Genomic DNA, 17,309 nt, shown 5'->3' with positions numbered 1-17,309 from the left:
GTTTATTTGGGAACGTTTTATTGATAAAACATTTTTTGTACATTCATTTGAAGATTGAATGTGAAATTATTGCAATATAAAAGTACATTTAAAAACTTTAATGTTAGGGGGCATAAATCACGATTAATTTCAGAAAAATGTGAGATTAATTTGTTAATTTTTTTTAATCGATTGACAGCACTAATATATATATATATATTACATTTATGACTCAATTTTGTTCTAAATATAATCATTGTAGTCAATAAATATTTGCTTGGTTATAAAGAGAACGCACATTTATTTTAGATCATTAGATCATTCATTGGCTTGGAAGCCTGTCTGAAACTAATTTTACGTAAACGCACAAACTTCTCCCTGTTAAGTCATTGACGTAGTCTTTACTTAAATGCCTATCATCCAAAGACAAAATAATTTATTTATTGACTAATGCTGTGTAGACTTTCTGGAATAAAATGGTAACTTCTTTTACTAAACAAAGTGGCAGCAAAAAGTAAAAAGGTAGTTTACTCAATTACTCGATCCAAAGTGATCTAGAGTGCTTTCAAAAGAACTAAATGGATTGGTACATTTGCATCAGAATGAGATTTCTCAGCAGTATTGATACACAAACACTTTATATTGCCAAATAAAAGTCATCATACTTCCCTTCATCACATCATCTGCCCACGCTCTCCACAAACAGTCCTAACTTCCTAAAGACTTTTCTAACCAGCAGCAAGAGCTACATTCAGAACGCAATAGGACATTTTGAACACTGATTTCAGTTCAGGCCCAGTGTTATACATGCTGTGGACATTAAAAACCATGCAAGTCACATTATCTGACATTCAAATTGTCAGCTTCATCACTGAAGAGGCGTTGCATCACAGTTTAGTATAGCAATTCAAAACATGTCCATGCACAGTATGCACCGCTCCCTGTTATTTCCAAAAGGCCTGGGCTTTACACAATTCAGAGTCTCCATTAAAGTCCATTAAAATACAGGCAGCTAAGAGAGGGAGGTGGAGAGATTGATGGATTTGTTCATTAACCACGCCGCAGTGTTAAAAGCATGCTGGCAGGATTAGTGACAACATTGCTTGTTTAAATAAATGCCTCGCCATTCTTGTTTTTCACTTCTATTAAGAACAATAAGGGCCAAGGCATTTTAAAAAGACGCATGTGTGAGACAGAAACAGTGCCAGCATCTCTTTTCCTTCTTCAACACTTTTGTCTCTAGAATCATTCAGCTATGCTGCTGTGACTTGACCACACGGGTCACTGGAGGGAAAGATAATTTTCATGAAAGCTTGTTACTTGTTTCTTATATTCTCTCTTCCTCCACATAAAGTGTAACTCAGCAAGGGACGCGGCACTGAAAACAAAAGCGGCATCTGGTGTATGCTCACTTTTTTGACCTTTGCTTCTCATCGTTAATCAAAGATGCAGCATGGGCCTTTTAATGGGGAAAACCACAACACACTTTGTACCATTCTGCACTGAAAAAATAACAGACCTCTCTGGCTTAAAAAGTATGACTGGTTGCATCAAAGTATTAAGACGTATGTGATTATCTACAGTATGATTGTGAGATGGTATTGCCTTTATAAAACAAGAAACATATACCAAGTAATCAACCCCAGGCATTTTTGCTTGCGTGATATTGTTTAGTTTCGCATTTGACAGAGGTTTCTGCCTAAAGCAACTTTCATGGTATCACATCTGAATGTGTGATGTGAAGAGTGAATCAGAGTGTTGCATCCGATGACATATGCTGTTTAGTTTCCACATATGCAGTGTTTCTTAGCAAATATATATTTTTGTGCTGAAATTAAGAGGCTGACTTACAGCAATTTACTAACTAAATACAACATTACCAAATAATTATAAAGGGTTCCCACAGTTTTGACCAATAAATATCCATGAATTTTTCATTGTATTTTTGTGATTTCTCAGTAAGGTAGGTATTTCACTATAAAAAAAAAAAAAAAAAAAGTTGAGCCAACTTAAAATTTTAAGGCAACCAGCATCAGCAGATTTTTGAGTTTGCTCAACTAATTTTTGTGGGAGATTCTCAAATTTTTGTTGTATAAACTTAAAACAACAAGTTGAGATAACTCTAAATAATAATAATAATAATATTTAGCCATATAAAAATAAAAATCAAACAAGTAAGTAATGATTAAATAATGAATTCCCATGATTATTATTATTTCCAGATTTCCAGATACCGTTTTAAAATTCCCTGGTATTTCTATTTTTCCATGGCTGTGGAGTGCATAATGATTGATAAAACAGGATATAAATTTCCTATTACCACTTTCACACATTATATTGTACCAACACTTCTTTCTTATATTCCAACACATTAAACTTTTACAGCATACACTTTTTTTATTCAGCACTGGTCAGCTTGACCCACAGCGAACCCTGCGCTGGACCGACCACCAGAGTAGATAAAGTTGAGCTAGTGCCAGAATGATTGCGATTTACCAAACCTGGAGATCTATCACAACACTAAAAGACAGCACACACACACAAACATGCTTCTTTCCCTGTATGTCAACATACGCGACTACACACTCCAATAGCTTCTCTAATACCCTGTATTTTCCGGTTTGCAAGAGAGAGATTGGATTCTAGCCTGAGCCTTTCTTATGAGTTTGTGCACAAATAAGATTGAAAATTGTATCCGCATAATTCCAGATTGCATTACAGCAAATACATTGTGTGCCCTCCTCAAGGGGCTATTTCTCAGAATATCAATGATCGTGTAAGGGACAGTGGAGAGGAAAGAAACTCAGAGACAAGACAAGGAGGAAAAGAGCAAAGAAACCAAGGAGATGATATTTATAAAATTTCAGTGAAATTACATAAAAACTATGGCCTGCTATTTATGACTAAATTAGACTGAAACACTGTATAAAACCAAAGAAAATGGCATTCACTTCCCACATAAATATCTGAGAAGATTATAAAATATTTGAACACTAGGTTGTTTAAACATACACATGATATTACAACGCTGCTCATCTCTCCTGTTAAAAATCAGCATCTGATCTCCAATCTCTGTAGAAGAATGTGTTCAATTTGCTCTCCGGGTTTCTCTTATACTATAGGGTCACAGCAATGCTGTGAAGTGCTCCCAGACCAGCTGTGAGAACGTGATCTGTCGGTGGATCACAGTGAAAGTTCATCGACTGAACCCACGATACTTAGTACTCCAATAAGATATTGGTCAACACCACCAGAGCCACCCTGAAGCAATGAGTGGGCTCAGAATCCAGCACTTCCACTCTTAATCTTTTAAACAATTTATTCCCACCCACACCCTCACTTGCTTTTCTCCTCTGTATTGTGGGTTGGGTATTATGGCTGTTTGCTATACTCATGGTAAACGCATATGTGAAACTGAATATGCCTAATTTATATGCAGCTCAACATTTCTCTTTTTGGCTTTTGAACAGCTATACTGCTTTTGCTCGCTTTCGCTTTGCAAAGCTGCCACTGCGATGGTAACCCCAAAAGGTACATCTTTGTACCTTATTTTCCCCTAAATGGTACATATTAGTACCTTAAAGGTACATATTAGTATTTAAAAGTATATATAAAGTGTACATATTTGTACCTTTTGAAAGGGTACCTCTTCAGTGACAGTTCTGTACCTTTTTTCATAGAATGTAATCATAGATTTTCAACATTTTACTCATGTACACAAATATTTTTTTTTTATGTTTTGACATTTAAATGTACAATATGTGACCCTGGAGTACAAAAGCAGTCATAAGTAGCAGAGGTATATTTGTAGCAATAGCCAACAATACATTGTATGGGTCAAAATGATCCATTTTTCTTTTATGCCAAAAATCATTAGGATATTAAGTAAAGATTATGTTCCATGAAGATGTTTTGTAAATTTCCTACCCTAAATATATCAAAACTTAATTTTTCATTTGTAATATACATTGCTATGAACTTCATTTGGACAACTTTAAAGGCGATTTTCCCAATTTTTCTAAAAACATTTTCTCAATGCAAATTGTTTGCACCCTCAGATTCCAGATTTTCAAATAGTTGTATCTCAGCCAAATATTTTCCTATCCTAGCAAACCATGCACCAATGGAAAGCTTATTTATTCAACTTTCAGCTGATGTATAAATCTCAATTTCAAAAAATTTACCCTTATGACTGCTTTTGTGGTCCAGGGTCACATATGGACTATTTACGGTGGCTGAGAGAGCTCATCGCACTGCAACTTAAGAAAACAGATGCAAATAGAAAGCATCTTCATCAGTTTGACAACACGTGCTACAAATACTCAAAATACAGAAAAGCTCTGCAAACTCACAATACAACCAAATACAGAAACACGACAAATAATCACAACACTACCAAATACAGAAATGCACTGCAAATACGTACAACACAACCAAACAAAGAAACTTGCTGCAAATTCTCGAAACACAACCAAATACAGAAATTTGCTGCAAATTCTTGCAACACAATCAAACACAAAAACACACTGCAAATTCTCAAAACACAACCATTTCTGTATTTGGTTATGTTGGCAGTATTTGCACCGCGTTTCTGTATTTGGTTGTGTTGTACGTATTTGCAGCGCATTTCAGTATTTGGTCACATTCTTTTGAAAGAAATTAACAGTTTCAAAATATTTTTGAAAAAACTCTCAAAAGGACTTTCAAAAGATTAAAACATAAAAAATAGAAAAAGCACCTAACTCCACCACTACCCAAAAAATAGCCTAATCTCAACCATTTATAAAACATAATAACCCAAAAAATATATATATACTGTATGTACGCTGTAAAAAATGACCATGATTTTAACTGTAAAAAACTGTGAAAATGCTACAGTAAAAACCTGTTAAATGGTTAACGGTAAGTTCCCCTAATATATACGGTGAAAAACTGTAATAGACATTTCAGACAATTTTAAGGTGAAATACCATTTTTGGAAGTGAAAAAGAATGGAAAATTTACATGGAAAACCGTAAATTGATGTTCCCAGAATTCCCTGCGTTGCATTTCAAATTTTGTTTGAATTTGATGTTTTTACTTTGAAATAACTATGTTTCTTCTTAGTTTTTTCCTATCAATTATGTTTATTAGGGTTGTATGTTACATCTAATGTTGTTAAATTAATGTTTATTGCATATTTCAGTTTAATGAGTCTCACCATGATGGTGTTTAGTGTTTGAGTGAATGACACTGTGCACCTTCTATGTATGTTAATTAAAAGCTGCTTGTGATGGGCTTTGGTTCATCATGTGACTTTCTCATCACCACCTGCATTTGGTGGTTATCGGTGTATTACAAAGGTACAAAACAGATATCGGTACTTTAATAGGTTGGTAGGCTATATTAACATTATATCAGTTAATGCAATTACGGTATTTAACTGTAAATTTAAGTTAAAACCTAAAACATTGCAACCATATTTTTTACGGTAGAATTCCGGCAACCACAGCTGCTGTTTTTTTACTGTAAATTATACGGAATTTTATTGACAGTGTGTGTGTATATATATATATATATATATATATATATATATAATTTTATGGTACATTTGTAATTTTTTATCCAAAGCTGTAAACAAAATAGAAATTAATTGATTCAATGATGTTTTATTCATTTTAACGTTTTGAACAATTTAAAGGCTAAAGTGATGAATTCTACAGTAGAATAAAAACATCTCTAAAGTTATACATAAAATTCTTATATTGTAGAAGCTGTCAATATAATAGTGTACCTTTCAGTGTCTAAACTTAAAAAATGTATGACACTTTAAATACCATTAGAGTTGACTGAATCCAATATAACCAGGCGTTATCTACATGGGTATAGTGCTGTGTGTATATATACTTTAATCTATTCCAACTTAATATGCAGAAACAACTACAAACTATTCATTTTTTGTCCCAGGTCTTGTGAATTTAAACAGCCCTGGATATGCTACACCATGAAAAGTGCCATGCATAATATTTTTACCGGGGCATAATGATTTCATGGTCATGGCACAGCACTCCTCTATGTATGTTTAATCAGAAAATGTGGTGATGAGAGGTTTTACCACATGTGTGGATGGTCTCTTGCAGAACTTTTCAGCAGGACATCCTCACAATGTATTCCTAAAACCAAGCAACCTATAGCCGAGAGCCTTTTTTAGGAGCCCATGGGAGAAGACAAATCAATAGAGGAAGCGAGAAAAGAAAGTGAAAGGGAGAAAGAATAGCTTTGAGCCCTTTGAGCACAACATAGGGCCTCAGACTGAGTTATCTAATGGATGCTCTTTGGCTATTCGAATGGAGGAAGAAAGACGGAACAGTCCATCCTCTGTTGTCATTCTTCATGATCTGATGGATTTAATGGAAAAGGGGATTCTTTTCTATTGTTTGTCTGTGCAGAGGGACCAGGAAAGAACTATCAGGATGAGCTGCGGTAATGGGGAGCTGGATGTGATGAGATGTCAGGTCAGACTCCTTCTCTAGAGATGTCACAAGACTTGTCCTGCTGGGATTGCTGGTGACAGGGCCAGTGGGCTGCACCCAAGCAAGAGGCAGGTAATGGGACCGGCTTAATGGGACTGTCCTCAGGCGAAGACATCGCAAAGGTCTCACACACACACAAACAAAGAAACAAATACACTCTGTGACTTTTCCCTTTTGCAATGGCAGCAGGTAAGCACCAGCAATGGACACATGAGCTCGGGATTGGAAAATCAAATTCTCTAACATAAACCAGGGTGGAAAAACTATCAGAAGATGGCACAGATGCAGAAGCACATAAATGTATGAACCTGACTAGCCTAAAGCCACACCACATGTGATGACTTGTATTTATAAAATTGCAGGGGCTGCACAATCGATACTTGCTTATTGGGAGTGTAGGATGAAAGGAATGAACAGAGAAAGGCCAGAGGGAAAGTAGCTACAGCCATAATTTCAATAGCAAGTTCAAGTTTGCAATCTGAGATGTGGGAGGAGTGTGAGACATAAAATGCATCTGGAAAAAGCTTCAAAATATAAATGCAGTGGCATCAATGCTAAGGTGGGTGGCCCCAGTTTAAAGCTAAATGTAGAAAATTAATGCAATGTTAATAGAAAAACCCGATAAACGAATGCCAGCAGAGGGATGAAAAACAGTATCTGTACTAGTCTAAATGCATTTCTACGCAAAGATTCACACTTAGTATACTTTTTGTTTTTTTTGTTTTTTTTAACATAGTAATATTTGTCTTTTGTTAATCATTAAGTCTCATGTACAGTCCTCAACTGATCAACTGAGTAATCGTTAGAAAAATTAATCAGTATGACACACCTGGTCACCTTATTTCTGTGCACATCACTGCATAGCACCTATAGAATAATAAGTGGATACTGAAAACAACTTTTTGTAAAAAGAATTAAATAAAACAAATAATAATAATAAATAAATAAAATAATAAAATATTTTTTTTTTTAAAAACATCAACTCAGTCCTAAGCCATCTTCAAGAAATGGCTAAAAACACATCTCTTCCATCTACACTTGACCCTCTAACATTTGCACTTTCTATTCTATTCTATCATACTACTTGTTTTCTTTTTATTCAAAACATATGTTCAGTTGCAATTTTGCTTAGATTATATAAAAAATAAATAAAAATAAAAATCAGGTCACACTGCAATCTCATCAAAAACTTTACTACATTTTACACTTCCATACAGAACTATATTTTCTTCATGCCTCACCTCACCTAAAGGTTAGGATAGTTCACCCAAAATTGAAAATTCTGTCATTTTCACTCAACATTATGTTGTTTCAAACCTGTATGACTTCCTTTCTTTCTTGTGTGGAACACACACACACAAAAAAATATATTTTTAAGAGTGTTGTAGCAAAACAGTTTTGGTTACCTCTGACTTCCACTGTCTGGAAGAAAGGACATTTACAAAATAAATGCCCGGGAGAACATAAGTCACTATCCTAAAAAAATTGATTAAAATATGATTATTGGGGTTGTAAAGTGAGCCATGACTGACACCTGTGATCTTTTCCAAAAAAAAAAAAAAATTAAAATAAAAGGCGTATGAGGCTGCTGACACTCAGTTTTACTTCCTCAGTTCCACATTGTGTGAAGTGGCATGGGACAAGAAAGATGCTGAAGCTCAATGCAGTCCATTGCTCAGAGTTGCCCTCAAACAAACTTCAAAAACAGCCCAGTAGTTAAACTTGTCAGAGCTCCCAAAGTGTTTCCTAACAAGTTAAAGTGGGGCGACCTCAACTGTTTCTGGGTTCTACTCAGTGTCTCTCACACAATACTGGTCTACAGTGCATTATTGGATGGCCTACCTTAGCTTACATTACCTTTCGGACATTGTGTACAGTGAGCACATCAGATGCCTTTAAGTGCTGCTTATATAGGCAGTTCGAGTAGAAAAAAACTTGTATGTGATGGCACATTAGACATACACAGGGACACCATCATTAGAATGCTTTAATCAATGTGGGAAAATAAATGAATCCTCTGAGTTAAACTTGTCAAGAGCCAGACATGCATGAACACAAGACCATATTTTATCATCCCCTGCATTCTTCTAATTAACTAATACAACAGTGAGCGATTAGCTTATTGTGTACGGTATCTGTGGCATTCCACATTCCAGTTTTATACAGTAAATGAGCTTAATTATTTATGATTACAGACTCCCTTTGTCTCTCTTTTTTTTGTGTGTGTGTGCGTGTGACCCGGCACATTTATAACAGTCATTCAATCGTTATACAATTAGACCCTCATTAACTAATGATTCCCTGCACCAAAAATGTCATTACCATTCGCCTCATACCTCATTCACAAAGCTTTCAATTTTTATTTCACCAAACTGTATGAAAAGTGCACTTCAGTCTCCCGAAGTTCAGTTCAGTACATGAAAGCAGGCTTTTGGAGATTGAAACTGTGATACTTAGATCTCATTTACATGCTGCTGTCAAAAACCCCAATTAAAATGGCATAAACAAACAGAATCATTTTTAAAGGTTTCATGCTATCTTGAATTTTAATTAAATATTTCACTTAAATATTTCATTAGCTCTGAACAATGTTATGCTAAACAATGGCTAGAAAAAAAAAGACATCTGATTCACTGCTAAATTACTTAAAGAAAAAGGAAAAGCAATCATGACCTACTTGTAGGCTTTAAATGGCTCACTCTGATAACCATTTTAAAATCATATCAGTTGAAATGACTTTGAGAACTTACTTGCATCAATAACAAACACTGACACTTGTGAGACTTAAGACAAATGCTTGAAAAGGTTTATGCAGTTAATTACATAACTGTGATTATAAATTACATAACACAGCATCGTGAGCAGACAATAAAAAGGCATCTTTTCCAAGCATATTCTAATGCTTGGAAAAGGATCACTGCAGAGGATCCTTTGGTGAAGAAACAAACTCATCCATATCTTGAATGACTCCTCCTGAAATGGAGGTGAGTAAATTTTCAGAACGTATATAGTTTAAAGAATAGTTCACCCAAACATGAAAATTTGCTGAAAATGTACTCACCCTCAGGTCATTAAAGATATATATGAGTTTGTTTCTTGTTTAATTGGAACAGATTTGGAGAAATTCCCCATTACGTCACTTGCTCACCGAAGGATCCTCTGCAGTGAATGGGTTCCAAACAGATTAGAAAAACATCACAATAATCCACATGTAATTAACGTATTTTGTAGTGAAAAGCTGTGTGTTTGTAAGAAACAAATCTATCATAAAGGCATTTTCATTTTAAAATGCCAGCTGGTCAAAATACGAGGCCAGAACACTCAGCTTTTCACTTCATAAGACGTTAATTGATGGACTGGAATCATGTGGATTATTTAAGGATTATTGTTACGTTTTTATCAGCTGTTTGGACTGTCATTCTGACGGCACCCATCCACTGCAGAGGATCCATCGGTGAACAAGTGATGAAATGCTACATTTCTCTACATCTGTTATGATGAAGAAATGAATGGCCTGAGGGTGAGTAAATTTTTGGGTGATCTATTCCTTAAGGTCAACATATCCTCAGCCTTCACGTATCGACCAATGCTTTTATCGAGTTGACCTTGCCTCGGAATGAGATTTTGTAACTTAGCATTCAGTAAGGTTATGAGGTTCAACAGTCTTCTGCGCTCTGTGGGGTTCTGGTCGACTTCAAAGAGGATTAAGCTCTTATAAAATGAGTTGATTCTGTTATGATAGAATCAGGAATGGAGGGGGGCTTCCAATCATGCAAGTCAGAAAAACAAGTAAATAAACGTCCAAAGGGCATAACGAAAATTAGACAGATCTGAGATTGTTTGGGTTTATCCTTTTGGTTTGTTAGTATCAAAAGACATCCTAGGGCTATTGTAATAAGCCTTAACTATTTCCTAAATACCAAAAAGGACACTTTAGAATAGATTTTAATATATTAGCACACCAGAATCAATGAAGATCATAGGATACTCATTGATTCCATCCGTCTCATTTGTTTCCTCTATCACAGATCAATAATGTGCAGATCACAGTCTGGGAGGAATCAATAAAGCAACTTATTCCTGTCACTAAAGGGTTGAGATTGACGTAAACACACATACTTGAGCAAAGCCTCATGTCTGGCCTTTGCTGCCGAGTGAGACAATCGAGCAGAGACTAAGGGAATAAATTTGTGTCTGTCTATCTATCTATCTAATTTTGTGTGGCACCTGTGCCGTATAGATTTTCCTCGAAAACTCAATTTAATAAACCACCACGGAGAAAGTTTATGAGAGTTCTGTAAAATTAATAGATTTATTTTATTGCCTTAATAGAAGATGTTGTTTTGTCTGCAGAATTGTGCCCCACTAAAAATTGTAATGCAAACTAAACCACACACACCCCCACAGAGTAATAATAAACAGTCTGTATAGACCAAAAAAAATAACTATCAGCGTCAGATATAAGCCTGCAGCCGTATTTTGCGGTCTCTGAGGGTTATATGTTGCACTGATAAACAAAATGAACTGCCCTCCTTGTCACCATGAGTTAATTGTCTCTGGCTTCCAAAACTGGACCACAAATGTTTATGCATATTATGTATTCATGTAGTTAGCTATCAGTGTTTATAATTCTCACTTTCCCAGTCCTGAAACAGATCCTAATGTTCCATAAACCCTTGAGGGTCAGGGGTGAGATCGTTGCTATTTTCTTTCAGCATGAATAAATAATTGACCCATTTACATAGCATTTAGCTGCACCAGAAACATCACTCCACAAATTGTGCTTAAAAAAACAACAAAACGTTTGTGAGCATTTTTTCCCCCATTGTAGATGAACTACATAATAGTAATTCATGTTCCTTGAAGGAGAGGAAGAGGGCAATGCTGAACAGAGCTGCCCTGATTTTGAAAAGCAGTATAGTCAAACTCAATTTGATTTAATTTTATTCAATTCAATCCTTCATACATGCATGCTTCTTTAAAAAAGAGGGGGTAATTAGCTGTTTTTAGCTGCGTAATGTTAGGAATCACAGGATTGACATTTTAAGATCATCTGCAACCGAATAAAAAAAATGTAATGAATGAATGTGAGATGAAGACATAAAGGAAGGAAATGTGTGTGTGTGTGTGTGTGTGTGTGTGTATTCCTTTATGTCTTCTTCTCACTTTCATTCTCTGCTTAAAAAACATTAGCTGTACTATATGAGGGACATGAGAACATGAGGCACACATCTCTGTGACAGCACCAGGAGAGACGGTGCTCAATAGACATGTTTTTATGAAGCCATAAACATCAACCCATCTGCTACTGCCAATGATCTCAGCAGCAGAAAGAAGTGCAGGTTTATGACTTCATACTAAGCCTACAGCACTGAATATAAACAAGTGTGAGAGAAACAACCTGCAGGTGATGGGAGAAACTCATTTGGCAGGTGCTGATCACATGGGCCTCCTTTGAAAACCTGGTTTAACTTTCTGAGTTATAAAACATACAGATGAGATGTCTCGTTTGGCTTTTGTGAGAGCAGTTGTGAATTTAAATATGGAACATTCTATGCACAATATATATGTCTGGAAATATTACTGTGTCTGTTTGTGGTACTAAGAATGGAAGCATTTAATGAACTCTGGGTTTTATGTTTTCATCCATTTCACGGCTTTTTGTGCTTTAGGTGATGCAAAATCTCTCAACTGAAAAGCTTGATTTAAATGCTTGCTGATGTGAGAGAAATTCTTTGTTGTCACACTATAATTATCTGGAAAACTTCAGTATGATAGAAGAAAATTGTGAGCAAAAAGGACACAATGACCTTGAAGCACTATTTCTGTTCCCCACAATAAGAAAATAAGAAATTCATTATCTGTTCCACAAAAAGACAAAACCTCATTCTATTTTTGAATAGCGTTTATGCACTGCACCCTGAACGAACAACAGAACTTCAAGACATTCTATCCTGAGCGCATACATGAGAGGAAGTTTAGCCTCGGAACTTATACAAAACACTAACTGCTTTACATCAAAAAAACAATGACAGTAATGGCTGCTGTTATAATATAATGGCTGATTTGTCAGTTCTAATTGGAGCTACGATTGTCTGAAATGGTGTCACCATTGCAGTGATTAGAAATGATACACCACTCACCCCCTTGACCTTCCTCTACAGACCACACATGCTCTCTCTTTTTACATAGCTTAATTGCATCTTGGCCACTGAAGATGTGGGTAATTCAATATAATGTCATGTTCTCAAGCTAGACTCGTCTGGATTAAATATCCATCAAACTGCTGCAGTTTATCACAATATATTTCGTGGCCACAGACTACTCTAGTATTACAGAAATGATCTGTTCTATTCCAGCCAGAAAGGTTTTAGAGATGAAATGTAAATGTAGACGATCAAATAAATATAAATGTGTCACAAAATAATAAAACTGAACCCATATTCCATTTAAAGGTCTGTCCGAACCAACTGAAATGAATTATCGCCTAGACGCATGCTAACTGACTCTCTGTATTGCTGTCTAAGCTAATAATGTCATCAATAAAACAAATAGAGTTGTACAGAAGAAACACACATTAAATCAGGTGTCAAAATGATTCAAATATTGTCATCATTATTCACCTCTATTTAAGGATGCCAACGTCTCATAAAAGGTTATATAAACATCATAAACCAGAATTTACAGTTTGCTTTTAATCAAACGCAATCACTGCAGACACAACTATAACAGTCAACACGTCTTCATCTGATCCTAATAAACATTTACACTATACCAGTCAAAAGTTTGAACACACCTGACTGAATTTATGATCTAAAAAATGCTTTGATCTAAAGATCTTTGATCTTCTTTACAAACCCATTTTTAATGAAAAGTAACACTGGTAACATTTTTGGTGTTACCTAATATTCTGATATTTGGTAGAGCAACGATAAAAATAAAATAGTATTGTCATAAAGTGTTGAGAACTGGGTCTAGACATAATGAGTGCATTTGTTGTTTTCACTGATGTGCAACCTGTATATATATGTTAACATTAAAAAAATAAAAAAAGGTGTTTTAGGGTTTCATGACCCTTTAACACAAAGTCTTTAATCCACTGGTAAGCAGAACAGATGAGAGACAAACCATAAACATAAGCAAGACCGGACCCAGAACAGAGGAAAAGGAATATGACTTTATATAGACTTTAAATATGTCTTTTAATTAAGGTAAATTAATGACACACAGCTGAACTCAAGAACTAATCAAATCAGTAACCATGATATCAAGCGGGAAACTCAAACCAAGGCAAACTAAAGAAACTAATTAACTGACCATAACTGTGACAATTATAATATATTTAGATTTATATATTATAAAATTATTTATAATTTCTATAATTTACAGAAATATTCTAAATAACGAGTGATGTCTTCACCTATACTTTCGGGTCTGTATATGAAAATACATGTAAGAGGATCATAATATTTGTGGCTCCCTTGGTATTTAAAACTTGAAAAACCCTGGACATCCTGCTATATATAAAAGAACAGCAAAACACATCTCTAGTGAGCTAAGTTAGTTTGTGCTTTACTGTAACTTGCAGTGTATGCAGTGAAAATTGAACAGCAAAGAGATGCCAAAACATTAATTTAACTTTCTTTGACAAATGAAAAACTTTCTCTTGTTCACAGTCCTGCTGAGAGGCGTCTGAAAATAGAGGCAAGACGTTACCAAGCAGTGATGACTGATCATAAAAGTGAGCATGACTCTTTGAGCGCAGACTCATGTGGTAAGATGTGAGAGTGTAATTCAAACTTTAATTGCCTACCCCGTGTATCTGTTCCCGAAGGCAACAAGGTGTAGTGTCTTCAGAACAGAGCACCCAGAGCCATTATTTCTCCTTTCTGTTTTGCAGATGAGCACAGAGTCCCACTGTACATTATTAGTGTTGGCATGTTAATATGAGGTGGTTTAAAAGCACCCTTGAACGCGCCAATATGTGGCACTACAAATATGAATGTTCTGTAAATGAATAGTGAAACTGTGTGTCAGATATCTCAATTTGAAGAGTCTAACTGACATAAATTACTTCTCTGGTTTAGCAACCGTTGAACTGTTGCAGAACATCATATGAATGTTGAAACTAAAGGTCCAATCAAAAGCCAAAATTAAATGCAACTGCCATTATGATACTGATCTGTTTTATAGGCTGTACTCAAATGCCTGACAGGTTATTCATTCCAAAAGGTTACAATGTTAGAATTAAAGTGTCAACTGGACAGAATGACAGTCCCCTGCAGTATACTTGGATTGGGCCCCTGTGTGGAGCATATATGACTCAGAGAACAAACAGTGTGTGTCTTATGTCTAAATGATTCCATGTTGTATTGCAGCCCTAAAAGCAAGTCATTAATGTGCTATTTGAGCAGAAAACAACAGGAAAAAGTCTAAATGGAATCTGATTTAGCTCTTGGGAGCTTTTATAATGTGCATGCTGTAAAAGCAACTTAGTGGAAAAAGATGGCCTCTCCTGAAATTACATCAGTTAATGCTTCCAGGAATTAGTCATTTGTTCGAACTCATTCAGAGGCCTGCATAAGACTTTAAATAAACTGTTCTCCTCTTCATTTTTCAAGGACGTCCGATACATTGATTGGCTGCATAATGGTATGCATCCTAAAATTGAAGCGTTTATGGTGTACAAAGATCTAGCTTATTCGCTAGACAAAATCTTAATGGCGGGGCATTAAACATCTGCAATTTGTCCTCACGGACACCTGAAGTACACCTGACACGTCTCTTCTCAGCAAATGGGCTTATGAGAAGCTTCTATGTGCTGCTGGTATCTATTGCGGTAGGTATTGAGAATCTTTCACTGCGCAGATGTTGCCAAAGGTTTCTAGGGGGTATTCCAGTGTTTCACCTCTGAGACTTTTATAACACTTGCATGGCTTAGGAGAAACTCAAACTGTTACCTAGGCAACTGCTGCAATACTTGGAGATAAGTTAACAACCTCAGCAACCTTAACTATTCAGTAAAATCCAGTTCAACATCACAAGTCATCTCAAACTTCTCGAACATTGTTTCTTGCTTCTTGTTGCTCTAATGATTCAAATGAAACGCTTAAGCTATGTTCTGATTGGTTGTGTCATTGAGCTCATTGCTAGTGGTCTTGCTTGTTTTCATTCAGAGGAAGAAGTACTCTTACAGCACAATGCAAGTGCTCCCTCAGTTGATTTTAAATGATATTGCATGTCCTTGCACAGTCGAGGTGTGCTTTGATTTTTATATAATTAATTTACATACATCAGCAATAACACACAAGGTCATTAGTGACCCTCCATAAAATTCCAAACCTTTTTTTTTTGAGAATTGTAAAGTTGTCCTAATATAATACAAAGTATACAGTATTTCAATTAATCAGATTATCTGTAATATAAATTGAGAGTACCTTTAAATTCCAATTAAAATACTGAAATTTGACCTGAAATATTTAAAAGTTTTGGATAAAACTTTGATGTTTGAAGGTTAAGTGTGACAGACAGACAGACAGATAGATAGATAGATAGATAGATAGATAGATAGATAGATAGATAGATAGATAGATAGATAGATAGATAGATAGATAGATAGATAGATAGATAGATAGATAGATAGATAGATAGATAGATAGATAGATAGATAGATAGATAGATAGATAGAGTGGATGGATGGATGGATGGATGGGTGGATGGATGGACAGACAGACGGATGAATGAACTGATGAAATTCAAAGAAATCAATTTAGCTGTTTTAATTTTTTACCTTGAAAAGCATTTTTAAAACAAGCCTAATTTAGGCTTGATTAGCTAAAATTAGATGGATGGATGGACGGATGGATGGGCAGACAGATGGACAGAGATATTCTTCAGTACTGAATTTTGCAAAACCCTGATAGTAATTCTTAAGAATTTTACTGCAAGAACATATCAGTGCTTGTGCACACCAAGATTGCTGTGCTGTTGTTGAGTAAGGGATCTCATACAATACATGTTGTATGGAAAATGTGCTGAGTTAGCTTAAGCACATCTCATGAGATAAAAATGCTTGGCTTCTCTCTTCTTCTAACCCAAGTTTGACAAGACAACAATATTTTGCTAAACAGAAATAGTCAAAATCTATTTAGAGTCTATATATGATCAAATGTCATTTCAGCAATAAAGAGAAGAGCTGCCCAGTGCCCACACCAGAAAAGAGGATCTACACCTGATACAATGTTTAGCTATTATATTTCACTCATTGTGGTCTCATGCTGCCCTCTTCAGGAAACTGCAACATCCCTTTTCCATTCTTGTGCATCCTTACACTTGAAAACCTTTTCCCTCAACAAAAACAAATGCATATTCACAGATAAATTATGAATTCCTTTATCAAAGAGCACCAGAGGCAAGAATATCAAACATCTAAGAAATGTTTGATGTTTTTGCCTCTGCTGCTGTTTTCTGTTTTGTATATTTCAAAAGCCTAAATATGATTTAATTGACTCTTTTATAAATCAAATGAAGATTTAATGCATTTGTGCATATTGCACAAACTAGATGCAGACACAAATTAGATGAAACTACAAACGCATAGAAAATGCACAATGATAGTCTAGAGATTTATTTTTATAGCATGGGGTCCAAATTCTGATAAAATATCAACAATTGTAAAACAACTATTATTTACAAAAAACGTTACTTAGTAACTTAGCTACCGCAACATCTTCAGACCCAGTAATAACCTTTTGAATTGTGAACCAAAGTAAGAACTAGCTAATTACTAACACCTTTACTGTCACCGTTTAAGAATAT

This window comes from Onychostoma macrolepis, chromosome 09 (assembly GCF_012432095.1).
Source record: "Onychostoma macrolepis isolate SWU-2019 chromosome 09, ASM1243209v1, whole genome shotgun sequence".
Classification (NCBI taxonomy): Eukaryota; Metazoa; Chordata; class Actinopteri; order Cypriniformes; family Cyprinidae; genus Onychostoma; species Onychostoma macrolepis.
The sequence above is the reverse complement of the archived record's forward strand: the minus strand, read 5'-3'. Positions refer to the sequence as shown.